Source organism: Semicossyphus pulcher, unplaced genomic scaffold (assembly GCF_022749685.1).
Source record: "Semicossyphus pulcher isolate SPU_LCO1_2020_fin unplaced genomic scaffold, fSemPul1.0.p SCAF_20, whole genome shotgun sequence".
NCBI classification, from domain to species: Eukaryota; Metazoa; Chordata; class Actinopteri; order Labriformes; family Labridae; genus Semicossyphus; species Semicossyphus pulcher.
The window spans coordinates 5,641,411-5,666,534 of NW_027211694.1; the positions used below are offsets into that span (position 1 = coordinate 5,641,411).

A 25,124-nucleotide genomic window follows, 5' to 3' on the forward strand; every position below is an offset into this window, starting at 1 on the left:
CAGTGCAACATCCGGGTGTTTTTATACTGTAAATGTTGCTTTTGTTTGCATACTGCAGACTACATATTAGCCAAATCAGTACGCACTGCTAGTATAGTGTGTGATTTCAAACACAGCCATTGTCTGTCTCTATGTGTCAGCCCTATGATTGACTGGCGTCCTGTCTAGGTGCCTCTCGCCCAATGACAGCTGGGATCAGCTCCCGCCTCCCCTCCACTCTGAACAGCATAGTCAGCCTAGATAATGGATTTATATACAAAGAAATGTCACATAAAGTATGTAATAGGCTAAACAGTATATATTTTAGCCATGTTTTCTACTGTATAACTCATTAAGTAAGGACACAACCCCTTGCAGACTAGCCTTTGGGCAAACAAACAAATACACTCCAGCTGATTTGTATTTGGCTTTTCTCAGCCCTGCGTTTAATCAGCATTATAACTATTGTCATGACGTGCGAGTCCTTTGAACATCATCGTGTTCCAAGAAGCTCCTGGGCAGTAATGAACACACATTCCTCTCTGTATCCAGCCTGTCCCCTCCTGCTCTCCTATGTACGTGTTAGCAGAGGAGCTTTCAAAGCCTGGGAAGAGCGACACAGACATGTTGCCGGTATACCAGAGGGCTGAATACGCTGATTGCATCTTATGCTTAAAGACGTACACTGAATCGGATTACGGCGGCTGTTTGTACCTTATTAGTCTGACATTTCTACAAGAGGAGTGCCGTGTCCCTGGATGACTCAGAGAGTCGGCTGCATTTAAATGTCAGACTAGAAGGGCTAATGATTTGTTTTAATATGCTTATGAAAGCGGGAAAAAACAGTCAAGGAAATTGTGGAGAAACTGATAAGAGACTTTTTTTTTTTTTATCGCCGCTGCTCCTTTCAAGAAGAGACAGCAAAGTCTTGGAGTGAAGCCCCGACTGAGTGCATTTGATGATAGAAATTGCATAATGAGACTATCCTGAAGCTCGGCCGGGTTCTTGACTTGAAAATAACGCAGGTTTAGCGTGGGTGACGCAGAACAAAACCACGTTTGAAGTCTTTGTTATCGTCCTCCTTTTTATCCCCTTAACTATACGACGGCCTCAATCTAATGAATACCCCCTTCTGGGTTCTTACTGAAAATAGCAGAGAAGAAAGGTCATTTAAAGCTTTATAAACATATATAATATGGCAACAATCAGTGACCCACGCTGCTGTTAGGACTTCACTTGTCTTGCGATGAATAGTGCTTAAACCACAACAGGAGCTGTAATCAGACATCGATCCACGGACAGAGCAGTGGTTGGGAGCTGTATTCACTCAGGTCTTCTTCGATTTTGATAAAACAATGATGTATGGCGGGTGAGTAGTGGGGGAAACGAGCTGGGATAATTGTTTTGTTGGTTGTTCCCTTACCAAGCCGCGCCCTCGCTGAAGGTCACGCCTTATTGAGTGTTGTGACCATAGCCATGCAGAAGTGCGGTATGTGCAATCGATCAAACCCGTTTGTGCCTTTCTAAGAGAGTACGGTATTTTACATCATTCAGAAGCGGACAGTAAATACACAGAGAATTTACAGCCAAGAGCGAGTTTCAGCGTCTTCAGGTGCACGCTCAGGGAGGCTGTCGTAAATGTGGCTCGGAAAGTCTTATTATCATGATGAGGTCGGACAGATGGAGGGGAGATTCGATTGGATTTAAGGTCACAGGAGAAGCACAGAAACACCATCAGCTACACACAGAAGGAAGTATTTGGCAAAAACAGGAATAGAAATATTTGTTTTAAGGTAGAAAGATTAACTTAGAGCTTGAATGTGTAACTGCTGAGGAACATAAAACACACTTTGTGGTCGTCAGTGTCTCTTTGTAGTCACCTTGCTTCTCTTTCTAGTCGTCAGAGTCTCTTTGTAGTTACATATGTGTCTTTGAAGTTGTTTGTGTCTCTTTGTAGTCACCAGTGTTTCTTTGTTGTCATCTTTCTGTCTTTGTAGTTGTCTCTTTGTGGTCATTTGGGCCTCTTTGTAGTTGTTTGTGTCTTTTTGTAGTTATGTTTGTCTTTCGTCGTTTTGTGCCTCTTTGTAGTCATGTATGTGTCTTTGTAGTGGCTTGTGTCTGGAGTTTTTTTTTGTAGTAGTTAAGTAGTTGTTTGTTTTATCATGTAGCTCTGGTCTTTGTAGTTGTTTGTTTCCCTTTAATGTCACTTCTCTTTGCAAACATTTTGTTTCTTCCTGAAGTTGTCAGTGTCTCTTTGTAGACGTTTTGTGCCTCTTTGTAGTCTCTCTTCTGTCTCTCTCAGTGTCTCTTTTCTGTCATGTATGTCTCTTTGCGGTTAATTGTCTCTTTGCAGTCGATTGGGCATCTTTGTAGTCGCCACCTTGTTTGTTTTTGTAGTCATTTTGTGCTTCTTTGTAGTCCTCAGTGTCTATTTGTAATCATGTATGCGTCTTTGTAGTTGCTTGTGTCTCTTTGTAGTTGTTTTGTGCCTGTTATCATTTTCTTGTCTTTGTAGTTGTTTTGTTTCAGTTGTATTTGCCTTTTTGTAGTCGTCAGTGTCTCTTTGTAGTCATGTATGTGTCTTTGTAGTTGTTTTGTGTCCCTTTAAAATCACTTCTTTGTAGCTATTTGTGTCTTTGTTATTATCGACTTCCACTATTTTCAACAAGAAAAGTGGTCACTGACCTCGGGCCCCATGGCCTCATGGCCCCTGGACATGTGCCTGGTAGGCTCAATCAATAATCCATCTGTGGATGTGTCCTGTAGATCATGGTGGCTAATGTTATCTTAGGATGAATATTACTCTGTATTAAAATTAATATTGCAAAGCTGAGTCACTCTGACTTAATGAATCGTCTCTACCTGTGCCACTGTTACTCCACGTTTTCATTTAGCATTGAACTGTAATTGCTTTGCGGCTGTTAAACAAAAATGGTGATTGTAGATTCAGAACAATAATTAAAATAACTTTGTAGAATAATTCAAGAAAATGTATTTTCTTTTATTTTCAGTCAATACAAATACAATATGTTACACTTTGCAGTAAAGATGTTTTTTTCATCTTCAGCAAATTGACTTCACCCTGATGTCCTGCTGACACATTCAAGCCTCTCCACAGAGAGTGACATGCATGATCCAGGCAGTGCTTCGGCCAGTTGTTTGCAATCTGTCAGGCTCTTGGGACTGATGGTTATGAGGTGTTAAAGGGCAACTCAGTCTGGCCTTACCTGCTCGGACTGGGGCTTATTTCAACCTCATTAAGTGGAAATCACAGAGCTCCTCTTGGACCAGACACATTCTCATCTGTATGCCGGGAAACACTAATACAGACATCGATGTGGCTGCTGCTCTGCTCCGTCTGCTTGGCTGAAATTGACCCAAATAAAACACAAACGAAACACATATTACTGCAGCTGCTTTGCTTGGGTGGTTTTCAACATGACGCCTGTCATAAAATGTAACTTGTGAATGCTAATAGCTTAAATTGCTTATAATTTTTTAATGTTATCAATATTTTTGGGCTCGTTATGCAAGGCAGGGCTTATCTTTAAAAACATTCAGATAAGTTTGAGGAAAACTGAAAAGATTTTTTCATCCATTTACAATAATGCTGACCATTTGGGAGGCTGCATTGTAAAGCACCACTTTTATTGCTTGCTAATGAGAACACAGCATTGGTACCTTATTGATAGATGAAAACTCACCAGCAAGTGTTCAGTCCAGGGCACTGAAATGTAAAAGGCTAATCCTGATACAAGACTGTCCATTTCCATACATGACAAATTAATCACTGGTGATGCACTTTCCCACTGGACTGCTGCATGTGGCTTCATTAAAAATGGATGCAAATCACAAAGAGCTGAGAGCATTGTGATCAAAGTTAAGTCACCATTAAACAAGGCCTCGTCTTTGTTTCATTTGAGCTTGACAGTCTTGTTTCTGTCTGACTGCCGGGGCTTCCTCTTCGCATTATGAAGTCTGATAGCCTCAGCCTTATACCAAACGACTTTAAAAGAAAGTTAAAGTTGTGTGTGTGTGTGTGTGTGTGTGTGTGTGTGACGCTCGCTAGCCATTAGGAAAATTGTGTTAGCAAGGTGGCGATTAGCTCTGGTGAACTGGTGAAAGAAGTAGTTTCCGGCTAGCTTGTATTACTAATCCAGCTACGGTTTTTACTTTGTCACCGCCGCTAACGCAAAACCAGTGTAAAGCTGTCACCGTGTCCTAACTTAATGTGATGCTCACTTGCTGTTAGCACACAGTGTTAACGCGGGGCAGTGAGCCCTTGTGAACCTTTCAAAGAATAAGAAAGGAAAGAAATGCCTCTTTAACGTCCTGCTAACTCTTAATGCTAATCTAGCTAATGTTACAGCCTCAAACGCCACCTATAACGCAATCCACTGAGCACAGGGCGACTGTAACAGCGTGCCAACTGAGTGCGACACTTGCTAGCCATTAGGTCACAGTGTTAGCGAGACGGTGATTAGCCGTTGTGAACAGGTGTAAGAAGTGGTTGCTAATCCAGCTAAGGTTATTGCCTTGTCACCACTGCTAATGCAAAAACCACAGTACAGCTGTCACTGTGTCCTAACTTAATGTGATGCTTACTTGCAGTTAGCTCACCGTGTTAATGCAGGGAAATTAGCTCTGGTGAACCTTTTAAAGAAGAAGGGAGGAAATAAAAGGCCTTTAACATCATGCTAACTTGTAATGCTAATCTAGCTAACATTACAGCCTCAATCACAACATATAACGCAAACCATAGAGCACAGGGCGACTGTAACTGTGTGCCAACTGAATGCGTCACTCGCTAGCCATTAGGACGCGGTGTTAGCAAGGCAGCGATTAGCTTTTGTGAACTGGTGAAAGAAGTAGAGAGGATGGAAATGCCTCACTAATGGCCTGCTAGCTTGTAATGCTAACCCAGAAAGTTCAGCCTCAATTCACACAATTCTTCTTGTACATTTTCTCCAGGAGCAGGATGGGAAATAATCTCAACAGGAAGTTTTCACTCTTGAATGATGTGAATGGTGTCCCTGCTCGATAAAAGTCTTAAGATGTGAGAAGGTTATCAAACTTGTTTTCTAAAGTTTTCTGTTGTATGGTACACAGGATGATTAATATGCTGCTTGTTTACAAACAAGAGAGTCATTTTAATCAAGATTGATTCTATTTTCTACTTTTTCAGACGTCCTCAATCAAATATTGGAGGTAGACTGGAGCAAATCAAAACAAACGCTTAATTAAAAGACTGATGGCTTGCCACTATTCCCTGCTGTTTTTGTTTCTTTAATAACTTCCTCCATGTGACGAGTATGAGCTCTGTAGTCCGAACAACCTTTGCGGCCTACAGAGCCCTGGTTGCAGATGGTCTGAGCTGTGTTGTCAGATGGACTTCTATTTACTTTACCACCTCCTGGATTGACAGTGAGCACCTGCAAAGGGCAGGACCTGCACCCGCTAAGCTGATGTGTGTTTACACGCTTGGCTGACTCGGAGAGGAGCCTGCAACTGGAGAAATGAGGCCGAAGGGGCCCGGTGCCAATCACAAACACTTTGGCTGTCTTGCCAAATCCCCCAAGGAGAAGAGAGAGTCAAAATCGAGACAAATCCATCACTTTTGCATATGTTCCCTATCACCCAGATGCCGTCTCATTACTGAAAAGTATTCTTTTTTTTTTATAGAAAGTGGGAACTGGTTGAATTGCAGCTGCGGCTCAAGCTCTCTCCAGCCCTCTGGCGAGGTTGCCAGTGGTAATTTATTTTCTCATCGATTTGGACCGCGGGCCCTTCCAAACACTGACAACTGGTGATCAACTGGAGTGAAACAGAGGTGTTTTATTATGAGGATATTGACTTCTATCTAAATTCACTTAAGTACCACAGGTAGGTCATCTTTATAAACAAGTGATGAGGCAAGGCGGCGGTCAGAGCGAGCCGAATCACACAGAATCGGATGCTTCCATCTGTGAGCTGTTGACACAAAGGACTCCCATCATCAGGTATGTGGCAGCGGAGCTCGATGTCCTCGGGTCAACGCCGCTTTCCTTCGCCCGTTCCCTCGGAGGAAACGTAGGAGGAAGGTTCAGCGTTTGGTCACGGAGCTATTTCCCTTCCTTCTTTCTCTCAATCGGCAGATAAAAGGGCCGTGCGGTGCCAAGCAAACAGCCCCCAGCCCACTGGCTACAGACTGGATGACAGAGAACAAATCAAACAGAAAGACGAGTGCTCCCTCGGGGGCTCAGGCTCCATCAGTGATAGCAGTGATCCCCGCCAGTTTTTATCCTCCCTTCCCCTGCCTTTTTTCGCTACTCGGCTTGGCACTAATCCTATTGTTAAAGGTGACTGCCGGAAACACAGAGACGCTCCCAGCACAAGTGCAGAGCGCCGCTTTTTATTTTCTGGATGATGCTACAAAGTTACTTTCAGAGAAGCGGGCAGATGATATGTCATTCATGTTTTTTTCTCACCTCCTTTACTCTCATTCTGTCTCCTTATTTTGTTCTCTGCACAGTAATTGGCCTCAAAGCTATTATGTACCCAGCGTGAGTGATGCACACTCCGTTTAATTTGGAGAATTTGGTTTGTTTTGACACCTGAAAGTTTGAATTGTTGACTGTTTTTTTTTTTTTTTTGGAGAAAATCTGGAAGTACTCTCTGTACAGACAGCGCAAAAGTGCAAAGAAATATGGGAGGCTGTGTTTATCTCACCGTAGAGCAAACACCCAAAGGCGAGAGGGAGAATCCATAACAGTTAAAAACAAAATATGGGATGTGTCTCGATTTTTACAGCTTTTTTAAGGTGGACCAACTTCTGGACCGTCCTTTCTGGTGACATCTGACTACATCACATTGGGTTACTGAATCCACTCACTTAGCAAAGACTAATTTTAAAAGAGATATGAAAGAATGAGGTGAGGAAGAGCATTTATTTTACAGCGATGTCGTGCTCATGAGTCACGGTCAGACGTCTTTGCTGCTTGGACTCTACGGGGAGATGTGCTGATTAAAGTGTTGGAACAGCAGCAACATATATCCCCCCCTGTGGAGTCTGGACACTGGTGGTGGAGGTGTTGACCGATGAGATGATGAGGCTGATGATGAGGACTGGGCGTTGACAGGGAGGTGGAGGATTGCGCATAAGCACGGCATAAAAGGAAGTGGAGGCAGAGAAAAGCTGTGTTTAAAAAGACAGCAACAACGAGGGTTTGTTGCAGTGCTATTGGACAGATGTGACCAGGTGATGAGTGCAGGAAAATAAGTATTTTTCTTTAGATAAAAAGCTTGTTAAACGGGTAAACTTATGTTGTTATAGAAAGTAGCCAGCAGCTGCAGATTATAGGCAAAGACAGTATTTGGTAGTTCTCAAGTAGCTATCATGTAGGCTTGCCTTTCACGGATTTAATCGCGTGATAAACACATTAAAAAATAATTGCAGGGTAATATATTAAAGACAAACATAAAAATTCAGCTTATTTTTATGAGTAACCTCGGCTACCTGCACCATTTCCTTCACCAGGCCTGCAAAACCAATAGCAAGCTGTATACGTTTTTGGGGCCTATTACATTCACTAATGGGGTACACTCAAAAGAAATTAACCATTGGTGGGACTGTCAGGAGAATACACTTTTCATATTATTCTTCATGGCAAAGTCAACACTGATGGAGACAGGAAGTCAAGGAATGTCATGACGGAATGTCAAACAAGTGCCAGTTCACGGCAGGTGAGCCTGATGCGCATAAAGATACCTGCACAAACATCCTGTCTGTACGAGGCCATGTCCACACGTACACGGGTATTTTTCAAAACGTAGCCTTTTCTCTGTGTTCTGGCTTTTCGTCCACACATAAACGTCGTTTCAGGTCACTGAAAACGGGTCTTTTGTAAAACTCCGTCCAGGGCGAAGACTTTTAGAAACTCCGTTTCCACGGAGACGTGTAGACGGCGTTCTTGGCTCGTGACGTCAGGCTGTTCTCTCCTTTGTGAGGCGTCACAAATGAGGCGACATTCCTCGCCAAATGACGGACGTGACAAAAGCAGTGATGCTTCTAAACTTGCTAACAGGACTTCTTACATGTTTACACATGTTACTCGTCCACTATATTGATATATAGTCTTTGGGCAATAGATTTCTTCAGACATTTGATTGGCCGCAATTTTCTTCTTCTTCTTTGCATGACTGGGTTATATCGCCGCCTGTTGGTGTGGCATTCTCATGACAGCGTTTCTATTGTGTTTTTGCGTTTTCATTTGGACTGGGATTTTTTAATAGCCATGCTTGTGTGGACGGGGTTCATTTGGAAACAAAAGACATGTCCTGAGATGTACATCTGGAATCATCTTATATGCTAACAAACCAAAAAACTATGACTTTTTAGCAGGATCATTACTTCCTTATTTAAAGTGCCCTGGCGCCGCCCATTGATGCAGATGTGTTTCATAATCACTGAAAAGAGCCTGAGCTGGAGGAAAGAATCCCCTGCCCTCTATAAACTTAGTCCGCTGTGTGTCTTTCAGTGTCTTTCACAAGTTCATCATCGTTGTTTGAACTATGACTCTCTATGATTTTCATTTTCTGTCATCATCCCTCCTCACACTCGATTATCTGCTGCTCTCACCATCAAATAAGTACAAGAGGGATCACGTACATTTTCTATTTCCAATCTAATCCTGTGAATAAAAAGGACATTTTTGTAATCTTGCTTCCGCTCTATAGCATAAGATTGAAAAGCCATTAATGAGAACATACGCGGGCCATACCGGGAACACAGAATTAAGCCATTAGAGATTAATGAGTTTTTGGGGGGGAGCGTATGGAGGCAGATAAACGCTGGTGCGTCGGGGCCAGACTGTCGGCTGGGAGACGAATCGCGCGAGGGCTGTTTTCGCCGGCGCTGTCACGCTCCGCCGGGCACGCTGGAGTGTTTTGGCTCCTTCAGATTAATTGTCAGTCATAAATTAAGTTCTGCAGTGTTCAAACAGGACAGCCAGGACAGGGGCTTTCACTGACATGGTTATACACGAGTACAGGAGAGGACATGTTTGATTTATCTGGAAGGAGTCGCATTAAAATTCAGCTGAAAAAGTTCTGAGGCATTGTACACAGCAAAAATGAACCCTGTACTGCATCACATTTCCATTCGTATGACTGGTAGCGGCTTCGACACTCTGTCACCCTAGAAAACTTGACGTCTACTGAGCTCCCTGGGGATCCCGATACGAAGGAACCACATTATCACACATCAGGATAATAAATCAGCATTCATTTTCAGTCTGATTATGCCGCCAATCGATACATTTCCACCGTTACACCGCTGATGCTGAAAGTGTATGAAGACTAATTAGCATCAAATGGAGATTAAATACCGCATTAAGGCCCGGATAACAAATGCAGCTGCTGTTTTAGAAGAGATAAACCTTTTGCATCTTATAGTGAAAACATGGGAAAACTCTCGCCAGAAGTTGCGAGCCGTTCGACAACAACACGCCGATCGGATCCCTCGGGGGGATCGTCTTTGTAGTCAAAACCTCCTTACTTTTATTAGCTAGGGCACAGCCGTATAAATATTAATATTCAACCAGGAGCTTATGCTTTATTAATGAAAGTGAGCTTCTTGTGAAATTAAACGGGCATAATGGGATACCGTTCATTACCTCATGCGGAATAGATGAGAGCCATAAACTTCAGGAGATGAAGGTCTGCTTTCTGAAGGATTCGTGACGGGAATCGATTTCACAGAGGTGTTAGTGTTGTGCTTGCGTCTAGTTAGAGGTAGTGTGTTAGAGTGTGTGCTATTGTTCGAACTGATGGGAAATTATTAGAATCAAAAAGGGCAGTGTTGCCAGGTCTGCGTGACAAAACCAGCCCAACAGCCAATAAAACCAGCCCAATACTAGAACTCAAAGTATGCCCCTGCCAAACCATATACAGTGCTTTTATTGCTATCATTGTCAAATGCATTATAAAGTACATACATTAATTAAACTCAGATGGTCATAGAGGTGGGTAGCAGAAAGGTTGTTATCATCCATCATGGACAACTCCTCTCACCCCCTGCATGAGACTGTGTGGGCCTTAAGCAGCTCCTTTAGCAGCAGACAGCTACACCCGTATTACACCTATAATACTAAAAGTAAAGGATTTCTATTTATAGCGAGCCCATCATTCATGTAACTTGCATGCAAAATCTGTCTACCCAACCGGCGGACAAAAATTTCCACCCGCAGCAACACGTCAAAAGTAGCCCAATGCTGCTGGAAAACCGCGGACCTGGCAACCCTGCAAAAGGGACTTAATCTTCTGAAAGCTCCACTTCCATCCATCCATTATCTATACCGCTTATCCTGTTCAGGGTCGATCCTATAACTTTGTTAAACAGCAGCAGGGAGTTATTTTTGCAAAAAAATACCTCAGATAAACGCACTGTGAGCTGCCTACCAAGCAACAAACACAAAAAGTTAGCATTAGCGGTTAGCATGTGAACATAATTAAGTCATAATTATATAATTAGCCACTAAAGAGTCAGATGTTTCTCTTTAAACAGTTGGTGGAGACCAAAATGGAGCTACAAGGGGATAAAATGTGCGTACGTCTAAGTTATTGGTTGTAACTTTTATACTACTTTTACAGCAGCTATTTCCATCTATTCAGTACATGTAGCACCTACAGACTATACAAGACCTATATCCTTAGTGCTCCTTTTCTCATTCTATTGATAAAGTTGTTTTGTTAAGCACTTCTCTATCAGAGTCGAGTGTGTCGGCACAGATAGAGTCGTCTGTGTTCTACTTTGCAAAGTCCTCGGAGGGAAACTTGTGATTAAGGTCGATATGAATTAACTTTTTCACGAGGTGCACTGTAGACAGCTGGATACAGTATTCAGCTGGACACGGATATAAATGGCGGTCACGACCCCACAGATGTTCATTGTGTGTGCGTGTGTGTGTTTTGTCCTGTGTTTGATATGACGTGTGGCCCAGCGGGGTACGCTCTGTGAATCACGCTGTCGAGACATTTTGTTCCTGCGTTCCATCTGCCCATGAGGAATGAAATGTATGGATAATAACAGTGAAGAAAAAGTGCATATCTGCCCTTGAGCCTGGACTGTGTTATTATGGGGTGTTGCTCTTTGCTGTGTATGATTATCTTATATCTAAACCGTTTTTTGAGTGATTTGAGAGGATGGTCGGAGACACGGTTATTTTCCCTCCGACTCTCGCAGCCATAAATTCTGTCTCCATTTCCTCCCAGACGTGTCGCACAAATTGAATACTCGCTTTTAGGGAAAAAAAGGTGTGGAAAAATGACTTTTCTGCCGTTTCCCGGTGCTCTCATCTGCACGGATACTTTGTTGTAGTGGTGTCGGGGAACGGTAGGATGGAGAGGCACAGCCGGTGGAGCTGCGGTTTGAAAAGAAAAAGAGAAAGAATTGCTGTGAGTGACTTCAACGGGCTGATTTCATTTGGTTTCATCAGACTCTCAGCTCAGTCACTGACGTATTCTTATTGGCGCGCCGGTGGACTTGCTCAGCGGACAGGCTTATTGGGGCTTAACAGGGACTTCATCCCCGGCTCTGTTCTGCCTCACAGTGACAGCAGCCAGTTTGAAGTGAGTAAAAAAAATAACAAGGGAGCCGTTTGATTTAATATAAAGATCATATTTCACTCTCATCCTTTCAGATCTGTGTAAACTCTCCTCCGGAACTCCTTCTGTGCTCTCAGCACAACAGAAAACCAACTGCGTCCGCGCAGGATCGTTTTTCAGTTATTTTTTCATCCTTCTGTCATATCTCGTTTAATCAAACGATGGGAAGTGATATCATTGGAGAAGCTCCTCTTGGACGGCACTAAAGCATATCGCACACTTAAGGGAGGGCTGAAGGGGGCTGCAAATGGATGAAATGTATTATTAATGAGTTGAATATGAGACGCAGCAGTGGAATGGTATATCGTTATCAGCGGGGGGTATGAGTCATACTAATTACTGGCCATCAATGGGGCTGATGCTGAAACAGTGCAACATGATGCCAAACACGCCGCACACTTGAAGCTCCACTTTCAACCGTTCGGTGGCAAGAAAAATAAGGACCTGAAAGAGTTTCTGTCCCTATTTGTAGAAGCTCTGAAAACATTAAAATCTCTCCACTGCTTGTTCTCATCCAAAAATCAATGCCTTCATTTCTACTTTCTACCTTCATTCAGACTTTAGCTGAGGGCATATCTTTCTCTGCCATAAGCCGCCTAATGAATCCATTACTCCGCTGCTTGCGAATATCAACATTTATTCATGTAAGCGCCTCTTTCATGACTTTCAAAATAAGTTAAAAATAAAGAAGAAAAAAAAAAAAGGTTTTCCAGACATTCGTCATCTTTGAACTTTGAGTTCATACGCCCGCAGCGGCTCTTAAAACCTGTAACATTTCACATCACCCCTCACCTCTTCAACCATCAAAAAGAAGCCGCTCCCTTTGAAAAATGAAAAGCACATTTTTAGACCTCAGACGTGGACATGAGTCAGACTCGCTTCAAAAAGGATTCCAGTATTGAATTTTACTCGACTGCTGTGAGACTTCCTGAAGATTTTACGTGGACTCGAGCGATTAAATCTCCAAATTCTGCTCGATGAAACCGCGGAGCAAAATAAGAGCAGATAACAGCAGCAGGCAGGCCCGTCCACGGAAACAAACAGTGTATCCCGGATAAACTAATAAATGGTGGCGAACTCCTCACACTAAAACAAACTCCCACACTCACAAATAAAGTTGTCCTCTTACGTATAAATAAGAGGACTTCTTTATTTGGGAGAGCTGCCTTCGTGCACCCAACCTTTATCAAGTTTCGGAGCCATGCAATGACTATATTCAACGAAAACTCCTGGTGACAACTTGGCAAACTCCATCGGCTGATGAAAAAATAATGTGACGTGATCAAAGCTTAAGAAGACCTCGCCGAAAGATGTTTCATCGACCTTTAATCCAGCTTGGATTGGTGATTTTATTGGCAATGACTATGACTCTTGTGAGAGACTGAGAGGTGTTAGTCTTCATTACTTACTTTTGCTGACACCTTTTAACTTTTACGCCCCACATTTCCCCCCAAAAATCTGTACTTTCTTCTGACATTTTTCGTTGGCTTTTGTTAGCATTATTAGCTTGAATGCCTTTTTATTTTGTTGTTTTATTTTGCATACTTTCTCACTACCTTTCAACCATCGACTGCATGAAAAGATGGACGACAAGACAGCTCCCTACAAGTGAAGTTAAACCCTCTCTATCGCCCCCTGCTGACTGGCTGCAGTATAGCTCATAAAGCCCGCCTCCTCCATTTTAACAGATGGGACATGAGTCAAACTATAAGGTCAAAATGCACGTCAAACATGGTTTCTGTCATTATAGTTAGTTCTTATCATGCTGATTTAAGTCCAAGTGTTCATTTTTCTGACAAGTTTATATTTAATTAGTTATTTGATGCTGTCAAAATGATGATTCACAGCTCTGTTGATAAATACGGCTCCTGCAGCCGATCAGTTCCTCATTAGCAGAGTGGAGGACGAGCCGCGAGTAGAAACGTAACTAAAACAATCACTACAGTCATTGAAGTTTCCATACCTGTGAACGTTAACCTCAGACCAACACAGAGAAGCTGCTCGGCTGTTAAATACGCCGGCGTGTGGGATTCTTGCTGTTTTTTCGGTAAGTTAAGTGTGTGTTTGGGTTAGCAGACGTGGCTTCGGTGTCTCTGGCTCCAAATGATGTCACCAGGGCAAGATGGCAGCGCCCGTCACGGGGGCTATTTTGGTATCCACTCCGTACAATGAGAGTGGATGGAGACACGTCGTCAATCTTTATATACAGTCATTGCTTTCAACGTCAAGATCAATTCCAACCTAGGTGGATGTGACAAGAACACAGAGAGACGATTCCTTGGTGTACGCATCAGCACGACAGACGAAACATGACAAAAACAACATATAAAGACGAAACACAAGAGAGGGAGGCTCGACTGTGCAGAAGGAGTAAATGTTTGTTGTTGGCAGTCATTTTTTTGGAGAATTATTGTGAGGTTCAATTAGTTTTGCATAGACACACCCGTTAGAAATGTCCTTCAGACGGCTACTTGTCACCGTGAGTAAATTTCTGAGCCTGTACTTTCTCACTTTCACTTCCGTAAAGAAGTTAAATCCGTACCTCTACTTTTACCGGAGTCTGTTTTATGGAAGTATCTGTGCTTCTACTTGGGTAAAGAGTTTGTGTCGTTCTGCCACCTCTGATTGGCGACCATTAACGCCCATTTTTGTCCCTTACCTTTGAATGTACAATGTTGGGTCTCCATCGCATTGTCTAGCAGCTCTTATCTAATATGCTTCAGCGTATAACGACCATTAAAGTATTGAAATGGTGCATTATAATCACATTGTGAATGCCTCTGAATAGCACCTTAACAACAGACCCTGGCACTAAAATGGTGTTATCTAATAATTACGAGCTAAAGAGCTACTTTTTTTGGCACGATGCAGTTTTTCAAGTGCGGAGTGAATTCGTGCCAAGCACTTACTCAATAACCTGCGCCAGGACAGGCAGCCTTATAAGGTGATATATAAGGCCATTTCTCTGTGTGTGGACTACAGAGAGTTTACAGAGGCGGACTGGCATCAGTATTGTACACAGGGCCTTGTGGACAGAACTAATGGTACTCCGTATTGATTGTGTGCGCTGTAATCTGTCAATCCAGGTTTGTCCAGCTGCGGCAGAGTGCAGAATGCTCTACGGGGTCATCTCCAGCCATGTGCCGCTCCAAACACCCCGAGACTGCCCACAACTTATTACCGCACTGCCTCTAAAAGGATATCTGGCCACAACAGAGAGTAAAAATGGATTTAGGCAGACATACAAGAGAAGAGGCGGTATAGATTAACTGACTGATAGCTGTACAAATGAGTCCAAGGTTTTACTTCGCCTCATGTTTGACAATTTGTAGAAAAAAAACACAATAATCGCCAGACAAGCCTTAAAAGACAAACACAAAAGGCCGACACGGAGAAACTACACTGTGAGCGAGAACTACAAATGGTGAGCAAATCACACAGACAGGTTCTTGTGGTGCTTTCACAGACTCACACGCCCCTACACAACAAGAGAAAGCACAGAGAACATCTCACTACCTCTGACGGTGAGATAAGGAGTCAGCACAGGGGCATATATAGGCTGTCCACACCTGGTCTTAATCAGGGGCAATCAGGTACACACACACCTGAACCTGCACTCAGATGATTCCCTCACCAAACTCAATGAAGTGTTTTGTGGGTCAATTGTTTTGGTCCATACTGAAACATCTCAACAACTAAGGGATGGATTGGCATGAAAGAAGTCCGCCGTCCACAGAGGATGATTTTCAGACTTCACCTGTCGGTCGATCGACAGTTCGACGTTTTCCTCATCTTGAGAAGTAAGTCAGAATTTACTGGTTGGGTTGGCACAAAACTCTGCACAGACATCCATGCTTCCCAGAGGATTTGTCCCACTGACTTGTGTGCTCCTCTGAGTTTGGAGCCACCGTGAGGTTCACATTTGGGGTTTTCAGTTATGTGTCTAATGATGTGTTCTGTTTTTGTCCAAATTTTTGATCATTTTGTTTGTTGATGCTTTCGCAAAACCGTTCCTAGAGCAGCTAACCAATTGAGGTGAAACTGAACTATTAGATGCGCGACCCGGAAGTTTTTTAAAGAGGGAATAATTCTAATTTTCACGATTATGTAACTTTTTATCTCGTGCCATCAGAAATTGTTTGTTGCTTTGGTTTAAGGCAAAACAACTGCACAGAAAATCTCATAGATGCGCATTGCGTTTAGGGCTCATTAGCAAATGTTAGCATGCTAATCAGTCTCTCCAGGAAGTTGCAAACTTTTCTTCAAATTTGATCCATCAACCTATTTCCCCCACGGGCGTTGACGTGTACATCACGAAATATTGATCCTCGGTCTGTAATGTTGTATAAACGTCAGAGAGTGTTGTTTACTGTGCCTTTAATATCTTAAGAACGCTGCATGCTAGAGACTTTTTTTGATGTGACAATTCCATCGTAATTTCCTTTTGTTTCATACAATCTTTCCTCATTTTATGCGGCTTCTTGACGCTGAAATTTACAGGAAGTGATGTCAGAAAACAAACAGCTCGCTCAGCATGTAGAAGGCTTTATTGGAGCGTTTGTAGCCCACAGTGGACACACGAAGAAAGCCCGAAAAAAACATCCCAGAATGCATTGCAACTTTTTGTGAAATCTGTCGCAAAATCTGGCAGTTCATGCCGCAACGATCACAGAGACGGTGAACATGGTATACATCAGCTGTATTGTCAATGTGAGCTTGTTGCAATGCTAGCGTTAGCAGTTAGCTCAAAGCCCTGTTACAGGAAAACAAAATGGGACATTGCGGTTTGAAAGCAGCCAGCCTGTGTTTATCTACCGTTTAGCCAACTTAGCTCAGGATGAACTTCATTATAGAGGTGATTTCGCTAACTTTCATGCACTCTCAATAAAAGTAAAGATTATCAATGAGAGTAAAGATTATTTAAAGACAGAGAGAGAGAGAGAGAGAGAGACAAACACAAAACCAGCATCTGAAATAATCCACCGTACAGTATATAAAGTTAGACAACCATTCAATACAGCAACAAGTACAACCTTATATAATCAGATGTCATTCACATGAAGTGAAAATGTTTTGCAGCGCAGGCCCGTATATAACGCTGAAACAGAAATCCAGGGCCCAGCTGGTGTCTGTCGATACTCTATTGATTGCTGTGGTTGGACTCACTTTTCCATGGATCAACAAGATATTTTATATAACGCTGTGTGCTTTCACTGGGCCGCTGTTCCCGGGCTGCTCGCTCTGTGTGCTCATCCAGCCGCGTTTTGTTGTTGTGTTTGCTCGCACCTCCTGAATCTCAGCCTCTCTGTTGGCATTTGGATCTCTCCCCGTCTCCCCTCTCTCTTTCTGTTTATCTGAGCGTCTGTTTTCTCTCTTTTTTCGTCCCCACGGATCTCCCAGGCACTTTGCCTCTTAACTGCTCTCTCCCTTTGCTCTTTCTCTCGCTCTCATCGTCCATCTCACATCTTCTGTCTGGTGTCTCGGTGAGTGCCAGGCAGGGCGTCCCTGGAGTGACCTTGGGGGGTAATGAGCTCCTGATCACGAGTCAGGAAACCCAGGCATTCAACACCCACCCCAACAACCCCACCACCCTCCCATCCCCTCACCCCAGTGCAACACACACACACACACACACACACAAAAAAGAAAAAAGAACTACACAGCTATCGTATGCTCAGCCCACAAAGAGAAATAGTATTGGAGAGGCAGGGCAGCGGGGCAGAGGTGCAGATGAAAAGAGCCTAGAGAAACTACTACTTCTTCTTCCAGCTCTGATATACAACTACCAGACCTCCAAAAATAAAGTAAGTGGATTTTTTTTCTTCTCTGGGTGTAAACTTACTGATGCATGGCTTTCATGGAGAAGGTGTGATGTAAAAGTGAGGCGGTCACTTGAGCAGCAAGGCAAGCAGAAAAGTTTGGAGTGTCTGCAGAAAGACTCCAGACTGCAGAAGGTTTGAAAGGTGTTGCGAGTGGGATTTATGTGCATTCCTTAAATGCCCGTAAAAACCTTCTTGTTTCTGGATCTTAAAGTGAGAAAACTTTGGGTGAAGTTGCAAAAAAAAAGAAGCTCGGTAAATGTTTCTACGGTGTGTAAATTTGCAATTTGTGCAAATTTCTTGATGTTGGTCTCACTTGTGTGGACATGGTCCTAATCGCGTCTTTGTTGCTCTTCCCATTTATTTCCCCCTGAGGCTGTTGATAGCAGATAATAAACATATGAAAGCTTAACAAAGTAGAGAGTTCAAACCGCAGATGGAAAAAGTAGCTTGTAGACATGTTGGGTAAACAATTGGTGAGTCCCAATAATCCGGCAGCCATGGGCGACGTGGACTGTGGTTTTAAATCATTAAGAGGGCCGTTTGCTTGGTGATTAGACTTCAAACATCCATATGTTTTCTTCATGATCGCTGTTAGCCAAATACACCAAGTCTAATCTTCAGTGCTTGGTTGAAGAGCACCACTTTTCACCCAGAATGCCGTAATTTGGGTCAGGCCTGACTGGAATGACAAACCCAGAGCGGCCGCATTGTATCAGCGCTACGTGGTCCGGCAAACCTTCTAGCTTGCGTTGCCATGGGGTTCTCCAGCACTGGTATAGCAACCCGAGTCAGACCAAACACTGTTCCTCTCTGTCTTATGGGCATTCCTGCTGCGGACAAAAGCAGCTCTCCGGCTCATTCTTGCTCGAAATGAGGTGTCCGCTTCATTTCTTTGGAATCAACACATGGTGTGGTCCCTAATGAAAGAGCTGGGGGAGATTAAACAAGAGGTGGAGATGAGCTTGAGAAACCAGCTTTGGTCCGTAGGAAGTCCAAACACAATGTGGATTAGGCTGGAGGGCATCCAGCAAGGGCCAAACTCATAAAACTGCGCAATTTCTTAACAGGTCCTGGCATTTTCCTCCCGAGATGACCACTCGGAGGCCCTTTAAGAGAGACACTTTACACGTTCTGCCCTTTTCTCTTGTTAAACGCTCGCCCCACCGAATCCACCACGTGATCTCGCCTATATGTCAAGACTAAGCACAAAGCCGGTTCATTTCCGTCCGTGTCTTCACAAATGCTTTGACGAGACTGTTCTCCATGGAGGAGCCGGAGCAATAAGGCATAGAATTGGCGCTGTTAGGGCCCTGAGAAGTCCGCTCCGGGGGGGAGGGAAGAGCTCTGAATGGAGCCAATTCTCGTCTATAGGGCACAAGTAAGTGAGAGAGAGGGGGCGAAAGAAGGGTAGGGGGGGGATGAGGACATACACAAAGATTCTCACATTGAGTGGCTGGTTTATTCTTGTGGGGTACGCACTGACCCCTCACATGTGGGATGAACAGAATGAGGCTTGATGGGGTCCGGAGGGCCTCCAAAGAAAGGGAGGACGGGATAAAGAGAGGAATAGAAGAAAAGAGGAGGGGAGGGATGCCAGGAGAGAGGCCTGTTTAGGAAACATCCTTTATTGCATCCTGTTGTAGACGTCATAGCACTGACGCAGAAGTAGCAAAAAAGTAGACGCTTATATGTGACCCTTAAAGGATTCTGACATCTTCCATCTTTGGTGTAATTTTCTTCATAATTAACTTACTACCAAGAGGAATAGTGGCCAAAGCAGAGACCTGGGAACACGAGGAAAGAGCTGAGAGAAGTCAGGCCAAAAAGAGAGCAATCATTCATGTTTGAACTCACAAGAAACTGGTTAAACTAAAAGCAGCAGAAGCTAAAGTATCCTGAAAATATCCTTTGAAATGCCAGATAGAAGTTTATTTGACGCTGTAAACTTCATCCATTATCGCAACTTTAGAGTTGTGATCTGCAAAGTGGTCTTAATCTGATCGCCCGAGATCGATTGCTTCTGTCTCCACCCACGTTCCAGGTGAAATCGTCGCATCTTCCTTCAAGTGCTCCCTGAGAAAAACATCGCCCGATAACTCTTGTGATTATTTCTCCCCATTTTTTAAAGGCGTAACATTTTCACAGGCAGAATGGTAATTTCCAAAGACAAGTATTAATGCTTATAATGCCTTTAAACAACCTCCAGACTACTGGAAGTTATCTGCAAGAAAAATGGAAGGCAAATGTGTAAAAATATTACCCAGACTTTCAAATGTGAGCATAAATCAGACTTTACAGAGTGACTTCCTGGTTCATCTTTCGACTACAGTATTTGTCATGGTTTTGTGCACAGTTTTTCTATCCATTGCATTTTATTATCAACATCTTTGGATGCCTACAGGTTTAGTTTAACTTCAGAATAATGTGTTTTTAAGATCCTGGGAATCCTGGGAAGTTATTGGTCTGTTCCTTCCATGTCCTTCTAGGGTTTGGGTAACCCTAACCCTAACCCTAGGGTAATCCGAACCCTATAAGCTGTTGTGTCCAGTATGTTCACTACTGAAACTGGCAAAAATAAGGGCCAAAAACATACAGAAATAGTTGTATTAAAGTGGAATTATGTTCTAACCACAGTTCTTCAGCAGAAGCAGAGGTTTTCTCTATCACAGTTCCAGATCTTACCGCTGAAATCTCACTTAATCTTTTATTCAGCCGCAGCCATGAGCAGCAACTGCGACGGGACCGGCTCCTGAAGCTGCCGGGGTTAACAGTCATGTCTGGAGACGCAGACGTTCTCATGGAGACGTCAAGCTCGCCGCTATCTCATTACAGGGCCGGGGCGAGACTATCAAAGCTGTCTGCAGATCCTCTAAGCCGGCGATGAGAGAATGTTCCTCTTGTGTAGGGCTGGTCCCCTTTGTCTGAGGGAAACCATCGGCCCATAAGCTTCACATGCCTTCAGTGGGGGAATTTAACACGAGTTGGGGTTTTTGAGGAATCCCTGAGTTGCGTTTTGACTTAAATCAAACATCCACTTTCAAGTTTTGCACCCTGAAAATATGCTAATTTCTTTCCTTCCTCAAATTCCCACAGTTTTTCTACTTTTCCTGCAGAAAAACAAATATCTAATCACGGCCTGCGTGTCTGTGCCCTGCTGCTGGCTTGATCGGGTTGTTTGATCATCAGAGAGCTAATGATAACCCGGGGCTTTACGCTCTCATCAGTCAACTCATTAGTCTCCCTTTCAGTCACGCAGCCACCCACACACACGTGCACAAACACAAACTGTCCCCATGGGGTGCTGGAAGGTGACAGAAAGAGGAGAGGGCAAAGGTCACGGGGCTGGAACATTAGCTCTGTACCTACTAAGTAAACATGCAGGTTAAGACTGGGTTTAAGATTTAACTGGATGTTTGTGATTGGATTTTAGTATTGGTTAGTGTGGCACACAACTTGTTCTACGTTTTAGCCCATTTTTCTACAGAACCCTTTACATAATAACTAATTAAACTGCCGTTCTGTCCTCTTAAACATTTGATCTGCATTATTTTCTGCTAAACCTGCATTGTTGTTTTCCAGCATTTTCAAATGTTCTAATAATCGCCACAGACCGGACACTCACTGGTGGATTACATTAGCTAAATTTGCAAACTGGGTTCACTGCCATACAGAAATTAATGTCTCATGAAACAGCAAAAAAATGACACAACTGTATTGTATTGATTTAAAAATGTTTGGCTAAAGCGTTAAAGCAACATTGATTGATTCTTGGCCACTTGGGGGCAGAACAGCAAGCTGTAAACACAACATTGACACATCATCACCTTGCTAAGCTAACTAACGCACGTGTTAGCACACGATCTGTGGAGCAGACAGTGAGCAACATTGCTACTCATTTTGGAGGCAACAACTCCCGGGCAATATATCTGGCTGTGGTAAATGGACTGCTCTTATATAGCGCTTTTAAACTTCATGTAACATTAAAGTTGAGGTGAAATGAAAAATGTCATTTTAATCCTTTTAGATCACATCCCCGGTAACATTGCGCATCTATTTGACAATATAGGCCAACAAAGATACAGAAAATCAATTTCTTTGTATTCTTATATCAAAATCCGATCAATTTTTCTTCCGCGTGCTTACGTAAGTTAGCACCAAACAATTTCAACCAATCAATCTGCAACATTTAGCCGCAGAGCACCAAGAACGCTCGGTCAGTTAGCTAGCTACTGCGCTGTGGAGAACGTCTGTCCACGCCCACTTCTCAACGATCAAATCAAATCCCTCCAATGATATGTCCCGCCTGCACGTCCTGTTTCACTCGGAAATACGACACGATACGAAAGCTAGATACTCTGGAAAAGCCGTTTCAGCTCGACTTTAACACATACATTCATACATGTGGGCAGAGGCTATACAAAGTGCCAATCTCCAATCAGGATTTAACACTCTCATTCATACGCCGATAGCTGCTGCTTTGGGAGCAATTTGGGGTTCAGTGTCTTGCCCAAGGACAATTTGATATGTAGACTGCAGTAGCTGGGGAATCCATCCGCCAACCTTCCAATTGGGAGACAACTGGCTATACCACTGAGCCACAGCCACCCCTGTGTAGCTGCTAGATTCTGCTAAAGTTGAAGTAGCTCTAAATATTCTCTCTAATCAGTCACTAACTAACCTTGTGTGGTTTGGGGCTGGGATTGGTGCGGGTCTGCTGCCAACATTTTGGTTTATGTGACGCATGTGACGTAGTTGAGGGATCCATGCTTAAGAGTATTGATCAGAGCAGCTTAACGTATGCATGATATGGAAAAAAGAATTAGCAAATTAGCTTGTGTGTCATCTGATTATCTCCCAAGCAGCTTTAACAGTCCCTGCAGTGTACTGTACAGTCGATTCCTTGGACAGAGAGGCCGTTTTGAATGTTTCCAAATGTCATACCAGAGAATACAGGTCCTGAGGGTGCTCTGTCCGCGCTAGTTTGTGTGTGTTCAGGCCTCAGAGTGTGACACACAGGGGAGCGGTGGTGTTTGTATTCCTCTAATGAACTGAGGGATGATCGTGTCTCGCTCACGCGCCGTGTCATCAGAGGAGAAGAGACTCAGACCGGGATGAGAGTCGGACAAAGAGAGCTACTTCGACTTTGATTAAGCGTAGAAAGAAGAATAAGAGATCATTGGAAATATGTGGCGAAAGGTCTTTTACATTTGAATAAGAAGTCTTCTGTTATTCCTCTCGATAACAGGCGCTGCAGAAATAAAAGTAAGCCACGGTATCGACTCGGAAAACTTTCTCCCCAATGCAGAACCTCGCTAAATGGCTCAGAGGTAAACCTTGAGAGGACTATTAAATAACATACACCCAATGGGCTGCCAAAGCACAGCCTTAAATGCTGTAATCTATTGGCTCAATCAATGCAATCTCCCTTTATTTAGAGGCTCTCTTTGCGGCTAGGAGTGGATTCGACCCGGAAAGGGGAGTTATTAGCGATATCACAATGATTTCTAGAAAGAGAACGTGAGTCTTGCAAAGTGTAAAGGGTGTGTAGGTTAGAGAAGGTGGGGAGAGAAGAACTCAGAGACGCGCTTACTCACAGGGATTTGTTGTGATGTGGCCACTGAGGTTGAATGGAAAGTTAAATTGATCGTGAGCATCGCTGTGGAACACCGTCTGCCACTTAGCGCGCCCATTCCAATCCTACTGCTAATTGGATTGCTAATGGTAATGTAGCGGCTGGGGTGACAAACTTCTCTGATTAGAAAGGTCTGCGTAGTTTTTAATGAAATTCAATCATGTTTAAAGTGCACAGGGAAGGGAGATCGGATGCCTTTAACAATACTCTCTTGAACGGATTCGATGAAATGATACCTTTAGGGTGGAAAGTCTTTGGCCTAATAAGACGAGCTGCGGGAGGGAAAAAGGCAAACAGAACTGTGGTTACCAGGCTGCTCAAATCTTCCATCCTTAATACCAAAATAATTTTCAACAGTTTATACAACCTCCTAATGCCAAAGGGGGTGTCTAATCCTTTGGTAAATCTCAGCAGGTTTTAATCTGGCCCAGTGGAGAGTCTCTGAATCTCTGTGATGACTTCCTGTTCTCCCCTCAAGGCACCGCAAACTGGAGAAAGTATGATTTAGATATTTCAACTCGGAAAACGGATGGGCAGAGGATTAGGAAGGCCCACTCTTTGGTTGCAAACACCAAGGCTCGGTTTCATGTCCACCCACCAGTTAGTGATTAGAAACCAGGATCAGGAAAGGTTGGGGGTGTGTTCGACAAAGGCCCAAGGGAGAAAGCGCTCAGTCAAGCACTTGTTACTTGCTCTAAATATCTTCAAATGTTTGTCACAGCTGTCCCTTAAGTCGTCACTGAATTATGCATTTTCAATCCCTAACTTTAAATTTTCATCAGCATGGAGGGAAGGAAGGGAGAAGCTGAAGCGAGAGAGTCGAGTAGGAAGGGGATCGGGAGAAAGAGAGAGAGGCGAGAGAGACTCATTAGTCATATCCATTAGTATTCCATCCACAGCTTGTGCTGTGAGACAGCCGGTCTGTCCAAACAAACAACCAGCAGAGGGGGGATGCCTCATTATTACTTCCCCCTCTTTTTTCTCACCCGGAGTTCACATTCCATCTGACCATAAACACCAGGGCCAGGGCTGCGGCCTTGCCCTCTGTCTCCGCTGGAGTTTAGAGATGTTAGCAGGGCTAGTAAAGCAACATTTCACATGCTGTTCAGAACAAGATGAGGAGAGTACAGTACAAGGCGGCGTCCTGGGAGAGGGAACAACACTGAAAACACAGAATGTGAATTCATCATGTTGAGTCCTCTGAGGTTTCGGAGATTGACGCCCTTTACAGCCTGATGCATTGTCTGGTGGAAGGACCGTCCTTCCACCCTTGAGACGTCCGCTCTTCACACGCCTGCCACCTTCCCTACCAAGCAGTTTATCACTTAAACATACCAGTGATCCCAGAAGGAGGAATCCGGCTGGTGCGCAAACCGAAAGTATTGAACGTAATGGACCTTCGACAGGATCTTTGATTGAGGTCATAAAAATTCAGCAAATATCTGAAAGCAAGAATGTAAATCAGTGCGTGTTTGCTTTAACTACCTCCTTGTGAAAATATTCAGGCGGGCAAGATTATATAATTAACGAAGCATGAGTAACTCTGATACATCAAGGCTTTTTTTGCTGCTGCCTCCCACCTAAGATGGGTTTTTTCTGATGATTAAATTTGTCTCTTCTGATCAGCCTTTATGCTTTGAAAGAGGGAGGCTACATCAGACAAAGGCCTCCTCTGGACTCCAACCAGGGATGTTGCAACTCCAGAAATCATTTTAACTCTGAGCCAGGTTTTTTGAGCTTGTGGTGGAGAGGAAGCATAAAAATATGCGGAAGAAGAAGCAGCCACAAGTACCACAATGCCAAAGCGTATCCTCTTTCCATCCAAGCCGACCATCTCCACGCTCTCAGGAAAACGTTTACCACCATCAGACCGTTATTGAGTGCAAAAGGTCATCCCTCATGCCGAGCCCTCAACAAGTACATTAAAGCACTCTTTCTTGCAAGTCAGACTTTTAACCCCTGCAATCTTTACCTTGAAAGGCTCAATTATGTCTCTGAGTGACCTTTAAACATAGTCATCAGGTAGTACAGAGAAAATGTGCTACCTT

The 25,124-nt window shown here is 43.6% G+C and overlaps 1 protein-coding gene across 1 annotated transcript in view; it reads left to right on the forward strand.

Annotated features, from left to right (window-relative positions):
• Window positions 1-17,215: 17,215 nt before the first annotated feature.
• ptn (pleiotrophin) overlaps window positions 17,216-25,124 on the forward strand; it is a 52,005-nt gene continuing 44,096 nt past the window's right edge. Inside the window, exon 1 of the mRNA XM_069670689.1 lies at window positions 17,216-17,426. The gene's annotated coding sequence lies outside the window, so the exon portion shown is untranslated. The remainder of the gene's footprint in view (window positions 17,427-25,124) is intronic.